This window comes from Oxyura jamaicensis, chromosome 18, assembly GCF_011077185.1.
Source record: "Oxyura jamaicensis isolate SHBP4307 breed ruddy duck chromosome 18, BPBGC_Ojam_1.0, whole genome shotgun sequence".
Classification (NCBI taxonomy): Eukaryota; Metazoa; Chordata; class Aves; order Anseriformes; family Anatidae; genus Oxyura; species Oxyura jamaicensis.
In genome coordinates, this window is record NC_048910.1 from 11,227,815 (window position 1) to 11,242,684 (window position 14,870).

Here is a 14,870-nt window from a genome sequence, read left to right on the forward strand (position 1 = left end):
ATCATCCATTTTCTCAAATGCTGGATGGTATTTGTGAGTTATGCAACACAGAAAACCATCTCGCAAACAGAGTACCTTATCCCACAACTGATCTGTTCAAAGGCTCATTTCTCCAAGTCCCAAACCAAACAGAAATCTACCCAGAAGTACAGTGAAGCCTTCGGAAATGAACACACGATAAAGAAATAAACTTCTTAAAAACTAAGCTTCCCATCTGCTGAAGAGTAAAATGCAGCTGACGATCAGCCCAATAAAAGAACCAGCTCATTAAACAACGCCCTTTTTTGCCCAGTATGCTCCAGTGCAGTTCATAAAATACCACTATGGAAAAGAAAATCACAAAATCTTACCGAAACACCCCTTGAAACAGCAAAATCTCCGTAGCGCTGGAAATACTTTGGCCTGAGAGCAACATCCAGGGCTCGGCGGGGATGCTGCATCGCCCGGCTTTTGCTGGACCACTTCACCCGCTCCCAGGACAGCGGCAGAGCCGGGCAGCGTGCTGCTGCTCACAGCAGGGGCCACAAATCTCTGCCAGACAGAGGCTCTGGGACTCGTGGCAAACACCTCGAGCATGTATCGGGGTGCCAGGGGTGCTGGGCGGTGGTGGGGTGGGCAGGTGGGGGCCGTGGGTGGGCTGAGGATGGGACCTGGGCTTCTTTGGAGCTGGCAAACGCAGCCCTGTGAAACCTCCCCAGAGCGAAACACCGAAATCAAATCCTATGGTAGTGGTTGAACCACGTCGTGTCACCAACAACGTCTGGAATAACAACAACAACAGAAAAAAAAAAGGAAATCTGGAGAGACTTCTCTTTTGCAATTTCTCCCCTGCAGAATTTGGCATGGGAGGATTTTGAAGCCAGCTGTCCCCTGAAACCTCTTTTCACCAGCGACAATTCCCCCTCTGCCAAACACTGCCGCCCTTCTCCCCAGTGCACCTTTGCGAAACAGAATTCATTTGTTTTCATTAACTTCTTATCAAGTTACCTGGATTTGTTTCAATGCTCAGAACGTATTATAAAGGGAGAGAGAGAGAGAGAGAGAAAGGGAGAAAAAACAGTGGTAGGTTTTCAGGAAATAGCAAGTTCTTTTTCACTGAGATAGAAATCATTTGGCAAGCCGCAGTGAAATACTTCTAGGTTCCAGAAGAAAGCAAGGAGGGAAAAAAAGCGAGCAAAGGGAAGATGCTAATGAACTGCTGAGGAGAAAAAAAAAAATAAAGTTGAAAAGAAAACAAAAAAAGAAATATCAAACTCAATATTAAACATACATCCGCATCCAGCTGGTCTGGGGGGAACCTGCAGTGTGTCTCTAGGTCACCAGACAGGAGCTCGGGCTGCTGTCCTGGGAAATGGTTAAGGATAGGTGGCGTTCCAGGCCCAGAAATAACTGCCATTTCGACTATTTTTGCCAAAAACCCCTAAGCACCAGATCAGTGAAATGTTTAGGGGCATGCTCCACTCCTGCCTCGGGAAGGCTGAGCCCAGCAGGTATGGTGGTCACTGCAGAGATGCCTCGCTTTAAGCCTGCACTTTGGTGCTTACTTCTTAAATGGCAAAGACTCCGCTGAAGTTGTGCTGACGTCCTTCAGTTGGTGCTCTAAAATCTTGTCTCAGGAAGCTCCTAAAGTACCAAAACCCACCGGGCTGGCTTTAATTCCTGTCCTCCTGCAGCTGAGCATCAGACCAACACAACCAAGTCCCAGCTCCAACCCAGAGGGAATCAGCTCCCTCCCCCTGCGGCGGGCAAACACCAAAATGCTCGACCCAGGAGAGGGCCAGGACATCCCAGCACCTCCTCGGCCACCTCCCAGCAGTCGGAGCAGAGCGCTGTGCAGCCTTGCACGTGCACGTGCACCTTGACTGATGTGAGTTTTTCCAGCTGTAAGCAAAGCCAAGCATCAGAGCTGAGCTATCCCCTGTTCTCAGGCCTTCAGTGCTCACACGGCTTCTTTCCTGGGGAGGAAAGGGCTGCCTTTTTTTTTTTTTTACTTTCTCTCTTTCTTTTTTTTCCTTTTTCTTTCTTTGCATTTTCTCAGAAACGAGGCTGCATTCTAATTAGTTTGCATTTACAGGCTGCATAATGGAAACGCGATCCCTGCCCTAACCTTTATCATCTGTTTCTTATCTTCAGAGCCGCGCAGACCCCTTAACTCTTAGCGCACGGGGAGGCACTTGGAGCCCCTCTGCTCCGAGGAGATGGGAGGGAGGCCGAGGTTCTCTCCCATGTGCAGGCAGGGGACCAGCCCCAACCCACCCGTGTATACTGGGAGGACTGGGGACATCCCCCCACCCCCAGTTCTGCTGGCACACCATCCCTGGGAGGTACATGGGAAGATGTTGCATTAACCCGGGCTGCAGAGTTGCACCTCCGAAGGTACATCAGCACCTCATGCTTGTCACCTCCGCATCTCTCTGCACGGACCATCGGCAGTGCCTGCCCCAGGGGATGCTTCTGGGTGGTGGCGCGGTGAGCAGAAGGCGGCTGACACCATCTACCAGACGTGCTTTGCATTAACCTCTGCTCTGCCCAGCCCTTTGCACCGGAGGCTCCAGCAGCGTCAGGAGCAGCGCACAAAAATCCAGCCCGAGGGAGCCACAAAGGCGCTCACTCAACTCACGTTGCTACCTCTGGTCCTGCCGAAGGCAGCGGTAGCACTCCCACAGCAGTTTGGCAAGTGATGAGCATTTCTGCAGAGCTAAAAGTTTAATCGCTTGTTTATATCTTAAATAAGCCACACGCCTGGAAAAAAACATCTCTCTGCAGCAAGTGTCTATGGTTAGACGCTGGCCTGGTTGTGTATATAGCCCCTTTGAGCCGAACCTTAATTGCAGGTTGCTGTAAAAAACTTTTTCCCCTTGCACATTTTAAATCTGTCAGCCTCGATTTCCATCACCCGGTGCTAATGCTGAACGTCCTGGGGACTCCCCGGGCACAGAGCGGGGCTCATCCCGAGCTGCTCCTCTGCACCAGGAGGGGAGGAAGGATGAACCTCCTCTGAAGTCCTCCTGGAGCTTCATTCCCGAGCCCTTCCCGTCCCAGAGGAGATGGAGCGACCGTCCCCGTGCCGGGGCCAGGAGGACAGGCTGCCCACCCTGCCAAGCGATGGGACCCAATTCTTCTAGCTCTACACCAGAAAACAGCGTTGGGTTTAAGTCTATGGGAAGACAACCTGCTTCAGCCTGACAAATACTCTGTCTTTTTTTGTCTTCTGGGAGGGATCTCAGGACCTTTTCCAGCTCAAAGTTCAGGGAGATTCATCAGGATTCAGCAATTACCGCAGTGAGACAAACGAAAGCCCTCTTTGTTGGCATATGTGAATCTCCATGCTGAGCCTTGCTTTGATAATAGAAGAATGCCAGCTGGATCTTTTATTTTTTATTTTTTTACTGTTTCTCTTTCCCTTCCTTTTTTTTTTTTTTTAAGCAGTCTGTGTTGCTTTTTAACCATCATCCTGTGCACGTGGTTCAGCTTTTTGCAAAAACAAAACAAAACAAAAAAATCCCTAGGTGTGAGAAGATTAAAGATTTCAAGATCTGGACATTTTCAAATCAGAAACACATGTTTAAAATAAATCGGGCTGGCGGACAGCCACCACTTTTAAAAGCCAAGGAGCCGTTGCATTAAAAGGATCTCCCGAAAGCCTGAGGAGAGCAGGAGCGTCAGCACTTCCTCCACCCGGCCGGCACAGCCAGGACCAGGGCAGCTCCGCGGGGTTTTATCTCTTGTCATCGGACTTTGTGCTGCCTCCAACGCACGTGAACGTCACGATCATTTGTTGACCAGCCCTAGTGTTTTTGGCGTGCACTCGCTCTGCCCATCCATCCCCAAAACTTCAGCCTGCTCAGGCTCCTGTGAGAGGAGCTCAAAGCCCAAACTCTTTCATTCGATGCCAAATCAGCTCCCGCTGAGATCTGGGGGAATCGCAAGGACAAAAGCTACAAACTCTGAGCTGGAGCCAGAGCCTCGGCTGAATTCATCAGGCAGAGGAGGCGGCAGCCCTGCAGAGGGCAAGGGAACAGCCAGAGCCGTGGTTCCTGTGGAAGAAGAACCTGCCCCTGAAGGGAGATGAGGAAGAAGATGAAGATGAAGATGAGAGTGAGCCTCCCGGCGCGACCAGAGAGCTGCAAACAGCTGGGAGCAGATGGCTACCAGCCGCCTCTTCCACCCCTTCCCAGCTCCTTTCTCCTGGCAACACCCAAGGTGGGCATCAGGGCTGGGAGTAGCTCATCTCTGAGCACCACGGGCTTCCAAGATGCTGGCCATAAAACCATACATGCTAAGCGAGCAAGACCTCAGGCCTGTTCCTAGATTTAGGGCAAATACGTACCATGAACACCCGCAGCAACTGCTGCAGAGTGGTGTGCCCCTGAGCTATCTTACATTTCTTTGGCACAACCCAGCACAGCCGAAACGCCTGCCCAAGAGGGTCCAGCAGGGCTGGGATGGAGCTGCAGGCTGCCAGAGCATCCGAAGTAACCAGGTTGCTTCCTACCCAACGAGTCCGATGCATTTCTAAACAACAGGAGAACGTCCCAGAAGGGGCACCAAGCGCTTTGCTCACCACCACCCAATTTTCTTACTCCTTTTTCCCAGTTATTAGCAGGAGAACCTGATTGGTGAGGAGGAAAAGCAGAAAAAATAAACAAATAAATAAAGAACATAATTACCATGCCGTGATGTTCGGAACCTGGTTTACATGGAATAATACTCTTCATCCTACAGTTGTTTACGGGGTATTTAACTCTTCCCTTTTTACAGGGGGGGTTCTGAAATCTATATTATTAGGGGAAAAAGATTTGAGTGTATTAGGCAAAGTGCCAGTAGCCATGGTAACCTCGGATTTTTCCATCTTCATTACAAGTTCAAGTAAAACCTTCATATAAAATCTAAATGAAAGGGTACATTATAAGTCCATTTTGAAATGTTTGCCTGGAAGTAAAACTTTGGACTGCATCCTTTTTTCTCCTCTGAACATTCTGGTTCTATGCGGAACACATTTTTCAAGGCAGATTTTTGTTTTCTTTCAAATTTTATTCCGTTTGCTCATACAGGGTGGGTCGTCTAGTGGTTAGAGCAAGGCATCGAGGCAACTGGTTTCCAGTCTCAGTCTGTTCCTGATCGGTCAGGGAGTGTTCCCAATTTTATCCAGGTGATTTGGGCAAATCCCATCAGCTCTAAAAATGCCTTTTTTTTTTTTTTTTTTTTTTTCCTTACCAATATAACAATGATGTTGCACAAGGATTCACTCAACGTTGGCCAAGAAGTCTTTCCCCAGAAGAGTAGCTCATCACTCCCACTGCATTTTCTCCTAGGTCTCGAAGCCAGACTGAAAGGTTAAGGAGAGGTAGAGGTTAAAGGGTGGCATGAATTGTCTGTTTTCCTGGCAAAGACTTGATTAGGAAATACGAAATTAGACTGCTCGGTGTAGATATGAGCACAATGTTGTTCCAGGAGATACTCATCATGCTTAGACAATACTTCGGTGCCACTTGAGCGGATTAATTCTTGCGCTGTGTCATCTTAAAGTGCTCTGGTTTCATCCAGTCATGGGAGGAGGCAAATTCTGTAGCTGCCTTTCATTTCTGGGCACTGTCTCACCTCAGGCCATAAAGCCACAAACATCTTGAGGACTTCCTTCTCCAACAGTCCCCTCTGCTGTAGGCAGCTGAGGAGCCCCTCTGAGACTCAACCAGAAGGAGACACCTCCGCACCTCCAGCCTCTTCCTGGTCCATGCAATGCAGCCTATACTTGAGCACCTCGGACTTTGGTTTTCCCAAACGGCACTTTAGTCCCCAAAAAGGGCTGTATCATTCGCCCAGAGCAGCCCACATCCCGTGCCTTATGTCAGACATGGCAGCTGCTCGTGATGGGCTAGCTGTTGCCCCCAGGGCATGCGTGGCCCCGGGGGACTGGTGCATTTCCAGGGATGCTGGCGTGGGTGCTGGTGGCCGAGGCAAGCGGGCAGCGTGCCACGCTGTGCACCACGAGCTGCCCGCAGCAGGCAGGGCAGAAGCGAGCGAGAGCAGCCATCCATCCCGCACCCCTCGCCAGGCAGGGACAGGGCACGAGCCAGCCCTTAATGCTTTTCATCCTTCCTAATGATGCTGGAAAACATTTTCCAGATCTGCCATTAGGCTGAAAGGAGACCCAGCTCCTGTTGAATCTGATTTCCCTTCTGCTCCGTTACAGTCGAAACTACAACCTGCTGCCTCCTCGCAGCGCGCGCTTCGGGCAGGGGAGGAGGGGGGCTCCAAACGGCATGGGGCTTTTTCTGTTTTTTTTTTTTTTGATACATCCTTCCTTCCGCTCTTCGCAATCAATTAGTGGGCAAAGACTTCCGAAAAGCTCCTTCCTCCCTAACCTTTCGCAGCCTGTTGCGATAATGACTCTGGAGAGCTCGACCTGGGCCTTTGCGTGGGGTTCGTTACCGTCCCGGGGCAGCGGAAGGTGACCTTCATCGCTCCCTCGTCTTCCTTTCCTACCCCTGCAGCTCGGGCAGGGAGGGGCGGCCGCTGCCCCCCGCCCCCCAGCAGATGGGGTTTTGGCTCCAGCATCATTCCTGCAGCCCCGAGTCCGGGGGTGGCTGCGGGGATGACATAGACCCTGGGGGGCGCAGGGGGCTGCCCTTAAAAATAATGATTGCAATTATGCATACCTCGAATCAAGACATCAAGAGATGGAGGGAAAAGGGGCTTTCTGGTTTTAATTTGCGATTTCTTGCTCCGTCTCTCGCAAGGCAAGCTGCTTTCCAGAAACCCAGCTCCAAGCGGCTGCAGCTTCCCCTCAAAACACCGCTCAGAACTGAAGCGATTTATTTTGCCAGCAGCGCCGGTTTTTTTTGGTCCCTCCGTGACACAGACACGCAGGTAGCACATACTCGCAGAAGTTTTCCCTGGCACCTGCAGCCACTTTCACAGCCCATCTGCCCAGGAACGGCGTCGTGGGCTTTTCAGGCAACACCTTGTACGAAAGCATCCCTGTTCTGCGGGGCTCCGTGGATGTGTCCTGGGGACAAGCACATCCCCGCTCGGCGTTTACACAAGGCTTTCCCCACGGCCCCGAGCGCTCTCCCCAGACCTGGCAGGGTTCTCTCCCGGCACATCCCCATCACAACCTCCCTCTTCTGCTGCTGCTCGCTGCGGAGCCGGGTCCCGGTGCTGCGGTCCCCCCGTGCCACAGGTGTCACTCGGGTGGTTTGCTGCCTCACATCGCTGTGCTCGGAGAGGAAACTCCCCAGCTAATTGTTTTTCCTCCCCTCGGCAGCAGGACAGGCGAGCAAGGTGCCTCCAACGCAGCGCTGCCGCGCACGGACGCAGCTGAGCTGCAGAGCTGGATGTGGGGAGCTGCAGCAAGCGCTGAAAAGCAGCTGCTGAAGCCTGCGAGCTGGCCCTGGCACAGCACTGCAGTTCTCAGGCAAGCCATTAAGCAAGCCATTAAATGCAACACTTCAAACATCTCATCCCACTATGGTCACGGCTGCAGTCATGCAGTTATTTCTTCGAGTGCAAATTGATCCACCAGGAATAAAATAAAAAATAAAAAGAGCATTTATTTAAAGTAACTGCCAAACTCAGGCAAGGCAGGAGATGTTTTTCTCCCCAGCCATCACCCCTACCAGGAGGGTGTGAGCAGCAACCTGTGCTTCGGCTCCCCCAGGGCTCAGCACCGCCCCGCTTGGCCCACAGCACCCTGCACCCGTTGGCTGAAGGCGCATAATGGAAACCATCACACCCCAACCCAGCGGAGAGCGACTGGAACCACTTTGAGGTGAGAAGCCTATTACTGGGTTATAAACCTCTCCCATCCTCCACAGGAGCCTTTCACGGGGCCAGCTAGAAAAATAATAACTCAAGCCCATGTGGTGAGAGGGAGAGAATACGGTGTCTCCAGGTAACAAATATTTGCTTCTTTCTCTATTGTTCTAGCCATAAAATGGATTTATTAAAAAATCCAGTCTGATTTCATTTGAATTAAATGTAGACGTGCCCCACTGAGCGCTGCTTAATATCTTTAGAGCCACAGAGTCACAGCTGACTGCACACCACACAGAAGGCTCAGATCTCGAAGGCAGAACATCCCAGCTCCGCTGGCATCGCATCGATTCACACGGAGCAAAGGTTTGCCGAGCGGTGCCTACGTGTGGCTGAGCCACCACCTCACAGTGGTGCTGCGCAGGCAGCTCTACTTCCAAAAAAAAATCCCCAATTCTTCTCTTCATCTTCTGAGCCTTCCCCCTTTGGGCCTGGAGGGGGATGCTCTCAGTGCTCTCATCTCCTCATGACTGGGATCTGAGCAGCAGCCGTGCCTGGGAGGCGGCACTGATCCGGGAGCACGTTGCCTTCAGGCAGGCTCCTGAAAACACGTGAAATTTGCAGACTTCTGCATTTTGCTTCCCTGCTTGCTCTGCCCAAACTGGCTCCATCAGCCTCTCTCACCCCGCTCCAGGAACACGCGTTGGATGGACGGCATTCCCTTTCCTGGAATCATCGGGATTAAAAAACTGAATTTTTAATCACAGGCAGTCGTTAATAAACCCTTAATGAAGCCGTGCAGGGGCATGGCTTTGCCTGAGACACAGATGACAGCTGCTGCTTGCAGAACTCCTTAACCCGAGGACAAAAAGCCCTTCAGTGCGTGGATCTCTACTTTCAGGGCCTTTGCTTTCCTGCTTCCTCTCCTCGCCCTTGAAATCTCATCCCTGGCCACTGGAAGCAGAAGAGAAAGTCAAGAGACAAGCAGAGGACATGGTTCCCACTGCTTTGCCCCCTCCCTCACCCAAAATCTAATAAAGATGATTAAATTACATGTCCTTTCCTCCCATTGAAATCACCGCACACTGCTCGAATATTAGAGCTCAGGAAATAAGGCACGACAACTTCCCTCGTGAAACTTAAGAAGGCAGAGCAGGGGTCTGGAGCGACAGGCCTGCGAGACCGGGCTGCTCTAATTAAGAAATCACCCCGCTGAGCAGAACCTAATCTAAATAAAATAGAAAAAGGAACTCGCTTCAAGCCGTCGCCTCGCGCTCGGCCCCCTCCCCGGCAGCCCACCTCCCCCCGTAAGGAAGCCATCCAAGGCACAGCGAGTTTTTCTCTTCTGCTGTTTCTTGGAGGGTGAGGGAGGCTCACACAGAGCCCTGTGTGTGCTTGGGGTGGCCAACTTCCAAAGGAAAAATACACCGGCCATCTACGGCAAAAGGCTGCTCTTTTTTTATTATTATTATTGGTGATTTTTTTTTTTTTCTTCTTTAAATGATACTTGGCCTGCTGTTTGCTAAGGAGGGGGGGGGAGGGAAATGGTGATTACATTGTTGGTGTGGCTGGTCAGAACTGGTCTGGGACAGAAAACTGGAGGTTAGATTACACGTCCTCCCCCCCGAAAAAGTTTCTGCCTTTCGCGGAAAAATGTTGAAAATGTGAATTTGAATATTAAAAAAAAAAAAAAGAAAGAAAAAAAAAGCATTTGTATTACAAAATTGAAAACCAAAATATTTAAGCCAAATCTCAGCTGATCTGATCATTCACCATTTTGTCTCATACTGCCCTTATGTTCCCGTTCAGACCACATTCCCCAGCTGGAACAGGTCCCCCTGAACCAAGACCCCCACTCCCATGCACAGCAGCGGGGGCACAGCCCCTCCAGCCCCACTGGGACCTCAGCAGCCCCTGCTTGGCCAAGTCCCCTCCAGACCCTTCTCCTCCCAACGTTTCTCTGCCCGTTCCCGTTCAGACCAGGCAGCCCAGGATGTGCCGAGGCCGCTCCATCCATCAGCTGCTCACATTTGTGAATGTCACGGAGTTACCACGTGAATCCCTGTTTAGGAGCTCAGGCACAGGAAGATTTATAGCCATAAACAGAGGAGCACAGACATTCCCGTGTATGTTTTCAAAAAGCACTTACCTGCTTAGAAGGGAAAGTGCTGTACTTGAAGGTTTCCTGGCCAGGCCTGAAAAGTAAATCAAACAAACACTATTTGCATTTATTCATAATTCCCAGCAGGTAGTTGTTCTGGGCGCTTTTGGCTCCAGTGGAGTTGATCTGACTCGTGTCAGCACAGGACCACGCTGGCTGAAGACACGTCCTGAAGGCCCCAGGAGTGGGACAAGACCAGAGAACCAGAACCAAACACTTGACAGCATTGATTCAATGCTATCAAGCATTTTACCTCTGAAAGGACCAGTGCCATGAGGCTAAGGGGAGCCCACCCAAGCACGTTCACCATGTACAAGACCACATCTGCAGTACCACGACCAGTTTTCCCCCCTCAGAAGACGACATGGGTGCTATGGCTTGAGTCCAGCAGGAGCCACCAAGCTGGTGGAGAGCTGAGGACAAGCTGAGAGGAGGAGGTTTGATCAGCCTGAGAAAGGAAGGGGTCAAATCTTACTGCTGCCTTCAGCTGGCTCATCTGAGGGTACGGAGAAGAAAGGGGCAGGCTGCTCTTGGAGGGGACAAGAGGTGGTGGTCATGCGTGGGGACACGAGACATTAGGAATAATTCTTGTCACCATCGGGGTGGTCAAACACTGGAACAGGGACCTGGAGAGGTCTCAGTCCTTGGAGACTTTCAGACCTCAACTAGACGTGCCCTGAGCAACCTGGTGTTGTTGGTTGTGTTTGAGCGGGGCTGGGCGGGAGGCCAGCAGGACCCTCCCCGGCTGCAGTCACCCCGTGGTTCTGCCTCCCCACACACCCCCACGGTGCTCCCAAGCACCCTTCCAGCCTTGTGCTTGTTCCCGAGCCTCCCAAGTGCTGCAGCACGCTCCCAGATGCTCCCAGACAGGTTAATTTCACCGTTTCTTTTCAAACAATTAGACTATTTTTCCATAATTTGGCTAAAGCATTAACACTCCCGTTTCAGTTTCTTTTATGACAGCCCCGGGCTAGTGCCGGTCAGGTCCCCCCTCGCCACCCAACCCGCAACGCAGCAACTCCCTCAGCCCTCTCACAGCACTGCCCAAACACATAATTCGCCTGTTCTCTGGTGGAAAAAAGAAGTAAATACAGTATAGATTGGAGATATCTGACAACAGAAAACAACTACAAACCAGCATGAGTCCTCGGGTTCACCCTGCGCCCACCCCAGGCAGGGACCAACCTGCGATGCTGCAGGGGTGGAACGAGCCTGGTTAAAGGGCAGCAGAGTCTCAGGTGGTTATCTCCAGGGTTTGTGCCCATTCCTTATCCCTCTGGTTATAAAGGGGGGAAAACAGGGACTGGAGCTGAGTCAGGTGGGTTTTCTCCCCTCCGTGGCCGGGGTCTCTCCACCTTCCAGAGGGCTTGGCGCGTGTCCCGTGGCTCCTCGGACTCAGTAGTGTTGTGGCTCCCTGTAAAACAGAAAAGGCTATTTCAGTTTTACTGAGCCTTGTGAGAATAACAAGCTGTGTGACTGCCAAGTATCAGGTGAGGGAAGGCCACTGCTCTGCAGGGGGAAATCTGCAGCCAAGGGCTGCGCCGCGGTGCGGTCACCCACCCTGCTCTCACTAGCACCGGGCACAAGTGAAAGCCGCGCTGCCCGCTCTGCTGCTCCGCGAGGACATCACCATTGCTCCCGTTACAATTTCTCCTACATGTGAGACGCTCCATAATCGGGACGCCTTACGCTCAGGAAGCAGCACCAAATAGATAACAGATTCCTGCCCTGAAGAGCTTATGGCTTGAGTAGATTTTAAGTACGGGAGTGTGATGACAGACTATTTCTCAGCTTAGTGCTGCATGTGATATTTTAGCAGATATGGTGTCAGAGACGCCCTTTACATCTGTTTCTTTCTCTCTTTTTTCTTCTTTTCATTTTTTTTTAATAAAGCCAACAAGACACTCTCCCCAACACCCACCAATGACAGACCCAGGGGATATTGTTTTATTTTCCCTACACCTCCAGCTGATTCCTGTTCACTCCAGTGCTCAGCACAGTTCCCTGGTACCTAGTGCAGTGCGACTCCCTGGGAGGCTTCAGCAACTGTAATTTCATTGCTACCGTGTATGTGAATAGGCCAAGGCTTACTGCACCGACCATGCTCTTACAGGCAACTGTGGGAGGGAGGACTCTTTATTACTTCTCTAAGCAGCATGTTCTCTTAGCCACACCGTCCTGCAAATATCTGCAGAGAAACTCCTCCATGCACAGACGGGGATTTTTTTCTTTCCTCCAGCTCTTCCTCCTCTCCCCACTCCGCTTTTCCCTTTCTCTCCTTCTCCCTCTTCCCTTCTTCTCGTGCAGGAACAATCTGGCTCTGTTCACGCACATTCCTGCGGGTCCAAGGCTCGGGCTGCCCGCACCGGGCTCGCTCCGTGCCCGAGGTCTGCGTTTGGCAAGGGCAGGAAAGCGAACCCAGCGCGCCCGGGGACTGCTGTGCCACCGACTTAATACCTGCACAGGGAAAACAAAGGCGCTTTAGAGAAGCGACTTCAGTGCCGTGCCCCTGCTCCCAGCCCGGAGGAACTCGGGAGATAACAAGGGCTGAAAGAAAAGGCACGAGCATAATTAAAGCTACCTGAGCAATTTCTGGAGGTATTACAGCTGGTGATAGCCCAGAGGATGAGAGTAGGCCTGGGGTTATTAACATCCACTGGCACGAAGGGGACAAGCGGTTGGCTTGGGTTTTTTTAAGCTCTTTGAGTGTAATTATATTGGAGAGGGAGGAAAAAGTTCCTCTTTGGAAGGGAAACTTGGGTGCAGCTGGGGCTGGGACAGGCCACCCCCTGCTGAGGGTCCCTGGGGACACAGCCAGCCCGGCCCTCTCCTCTGCAGCAGGATGGGGCCATGGGCTCGGTGTGCACGGGAGGCATCCAGGCTCCCCTGGGACAACTTGGGAGCTCAAACCCACCCAGCACGGTGCTCAGCTGGGTAAGAGCACGGTTAATTCCTCCACTGCTGCTGGCTTCTCCTCACCTGTGCCGTCACTCCTGCTGACGCCAGGCGGGCAGAGCGGGGTTGGAACAAAGCTAAACAGGTGCAGGAGATTAATGTCCCGGCCGATCCTTTTGTTCACGTGAAACAATTTCAGGCTCTCGGTAATGAAGTCCAGAATCGGGCTGTTCGTCTCTCTGCGGCAGAAGAGAAACCCTAACGACATTCCCCGGATCAGGCCCGTTGATTGCCAGAGCCATCCCCGCCGGCACAGCCCTACCCACAGCAGCGCCATGGCTCGGGGTGTCCGCACCGGGACAGCCAGCGGACTTCAGCCAAGTGCCACCAGCATCGTCCTTAGGGCTTAACTGCTCACCTACAGCACCCCTGCCAGCCCGCTGGGAAAAGGGCCCGTCCTTGGCCCAGCGTTTCTGGCCCATTGCATGCGCTCAGGAGAGCCAGAAATGTGCTGTGACCGACAGACCTCGGTGGCCAGTTTCTTTTTTTTTTTTTTTCCCATCAGTGCTCCCCTAATCCACGTCACTTCACGAGTCCCAGCTTTTCCATCCCATGGTGCAGATCACAGAGGTGGGGACCGAGGAGGGAAGAGCACAAAAGGGAGCAAGTGAGAAAGGCAGAGCCCGAAGCGCTGTGTGGGCAGGGGGCACAACGCCGTGCCACTGCCCGACCCCGCCAGGCAGCGTGGGGAGCAGCACAGGCGTGGAATTTTCCTCAGAAATCAGAGAGATGTTTGCAAAGAGTTTTTCACCCTGGTCCGTTGCTAGATAGAGCCAACTTCCATCCTATCCCAGTTGCATAATGTAATTAATAGTAATATAAGCTCTGCTGTTATGCAAGAAAACTGGGGGCACTTTCTGTTCCAGTTTCAGCTCACCACAGTCACCGTGTTCGTGCATCAGCCTTAGAGCTGCTTCCTCGCGCTGCACTCAGCGTAACCTCATTAAGCAAAAGCATAAAGTCTGTGTTATTTATTTATTCCACATGATAAAACCAGGATATTACTCACTGTGATAACACGGGTTAATTTTCAGTGAAGCCTCTCTTGGCAAACTTTTAATACAATGAATAACACACCTATCAGATCCGAGATAAAAGGCTGTCATATCGTAACCTCGTTTCAGCCTTTGGCCCAGTAACGCTACACTTCAAGGTGCTGTAATTATGTGCTGCTGCCTTTTTTCTTAATTGATACTCATAAAAAAAAAGAAGGAGGGGGGATAAAATTAAATTAGTTCGATGTTATTTAGCAGGAGCTGGGAGTGAGTAGCTGAGCGTGCGACTCTCAGTGCCACTCAAGGACAAGCCTACCTGATCGATAAATGCTGTACGGCATCTGCTGCTGGGAAAAAGGGCCAAAAAAGCATCTCTGCCAGAGCCAGAGCCTGTGGCAGGGCATCAGGCAGACAGCAGCTTGCTGGAACAGTGGGGGGAAACTCCGCTTGCAGCTCTCCTCTCTGCTGCTCCTTGTGTTTGAGACTCGATGGAGAGCAGTGGGGTGGGTGGGATGGATCCTGTCCCCGGTCCTGAGCGGATCAGCTCCCAGCACGGAGCTGCCCCGGCCTGAGCGAGCAGGGAATCGGCCACGTGAGTCAAGGGCAACGGGGTTATTTTAAAATTAGAAGAGGGTTTGAGTAAGCTATTCCATGAACGTGTTCTGCAAGCCTACCTTTTCGTTTTTGCACGCCTAGAACAGCAGCACCGTACAAACCTACGCAGAAGATGGCACGAAGCATGCTATTAAAGCAGGGAAGCCTTCCCGAGGTGTCAGAGCCATGATAAGTCCTGTTTAAACTTTACCTAGGGCTGAACACCAAGTGTCAACACGAGGTGCTGCCCAAACTCTCTGATCAGGCCAGGCAAACCTCCAATCAGAAGCATAAATCAAAGCCCAGACACATCCAGGTGAGGCGGCGCTGTTTAACTCCATAATTCCCATCAGAGCCGGACTTTCCCAGCAGGTTACCCGCAGCCAGGTCGCTCCCCAGACATTTATTTA

The 14,870-nt window shown here is 51.8% G+C and overlaps 1 long non-coding RNA gene across 1 annotated transcript in view; it reads right to left on the minus strand.

Moving 5' to 3' along the window:
* LOC118175718 overlaps positions 1–14,870 on the minus strand; it is a 113,955-nt gene that overhangs the window by 23,153 nt on the left and 75,932 nt on the right. The window contains exons 3-4 of the long non-coding RNA XR_004755093.1: positions 11,102–11,330; positions 9,905–9,950 (exon numbers count right to left, since the gene is read on the minus strand). This is a non-coding gene — a long non-coding RNA (uncharacterized LOC118175718). The remainder of the gene's footprint in view (positions 1–9,904; positions 9,951–11,101; positions 11,331–14,870) is intronic.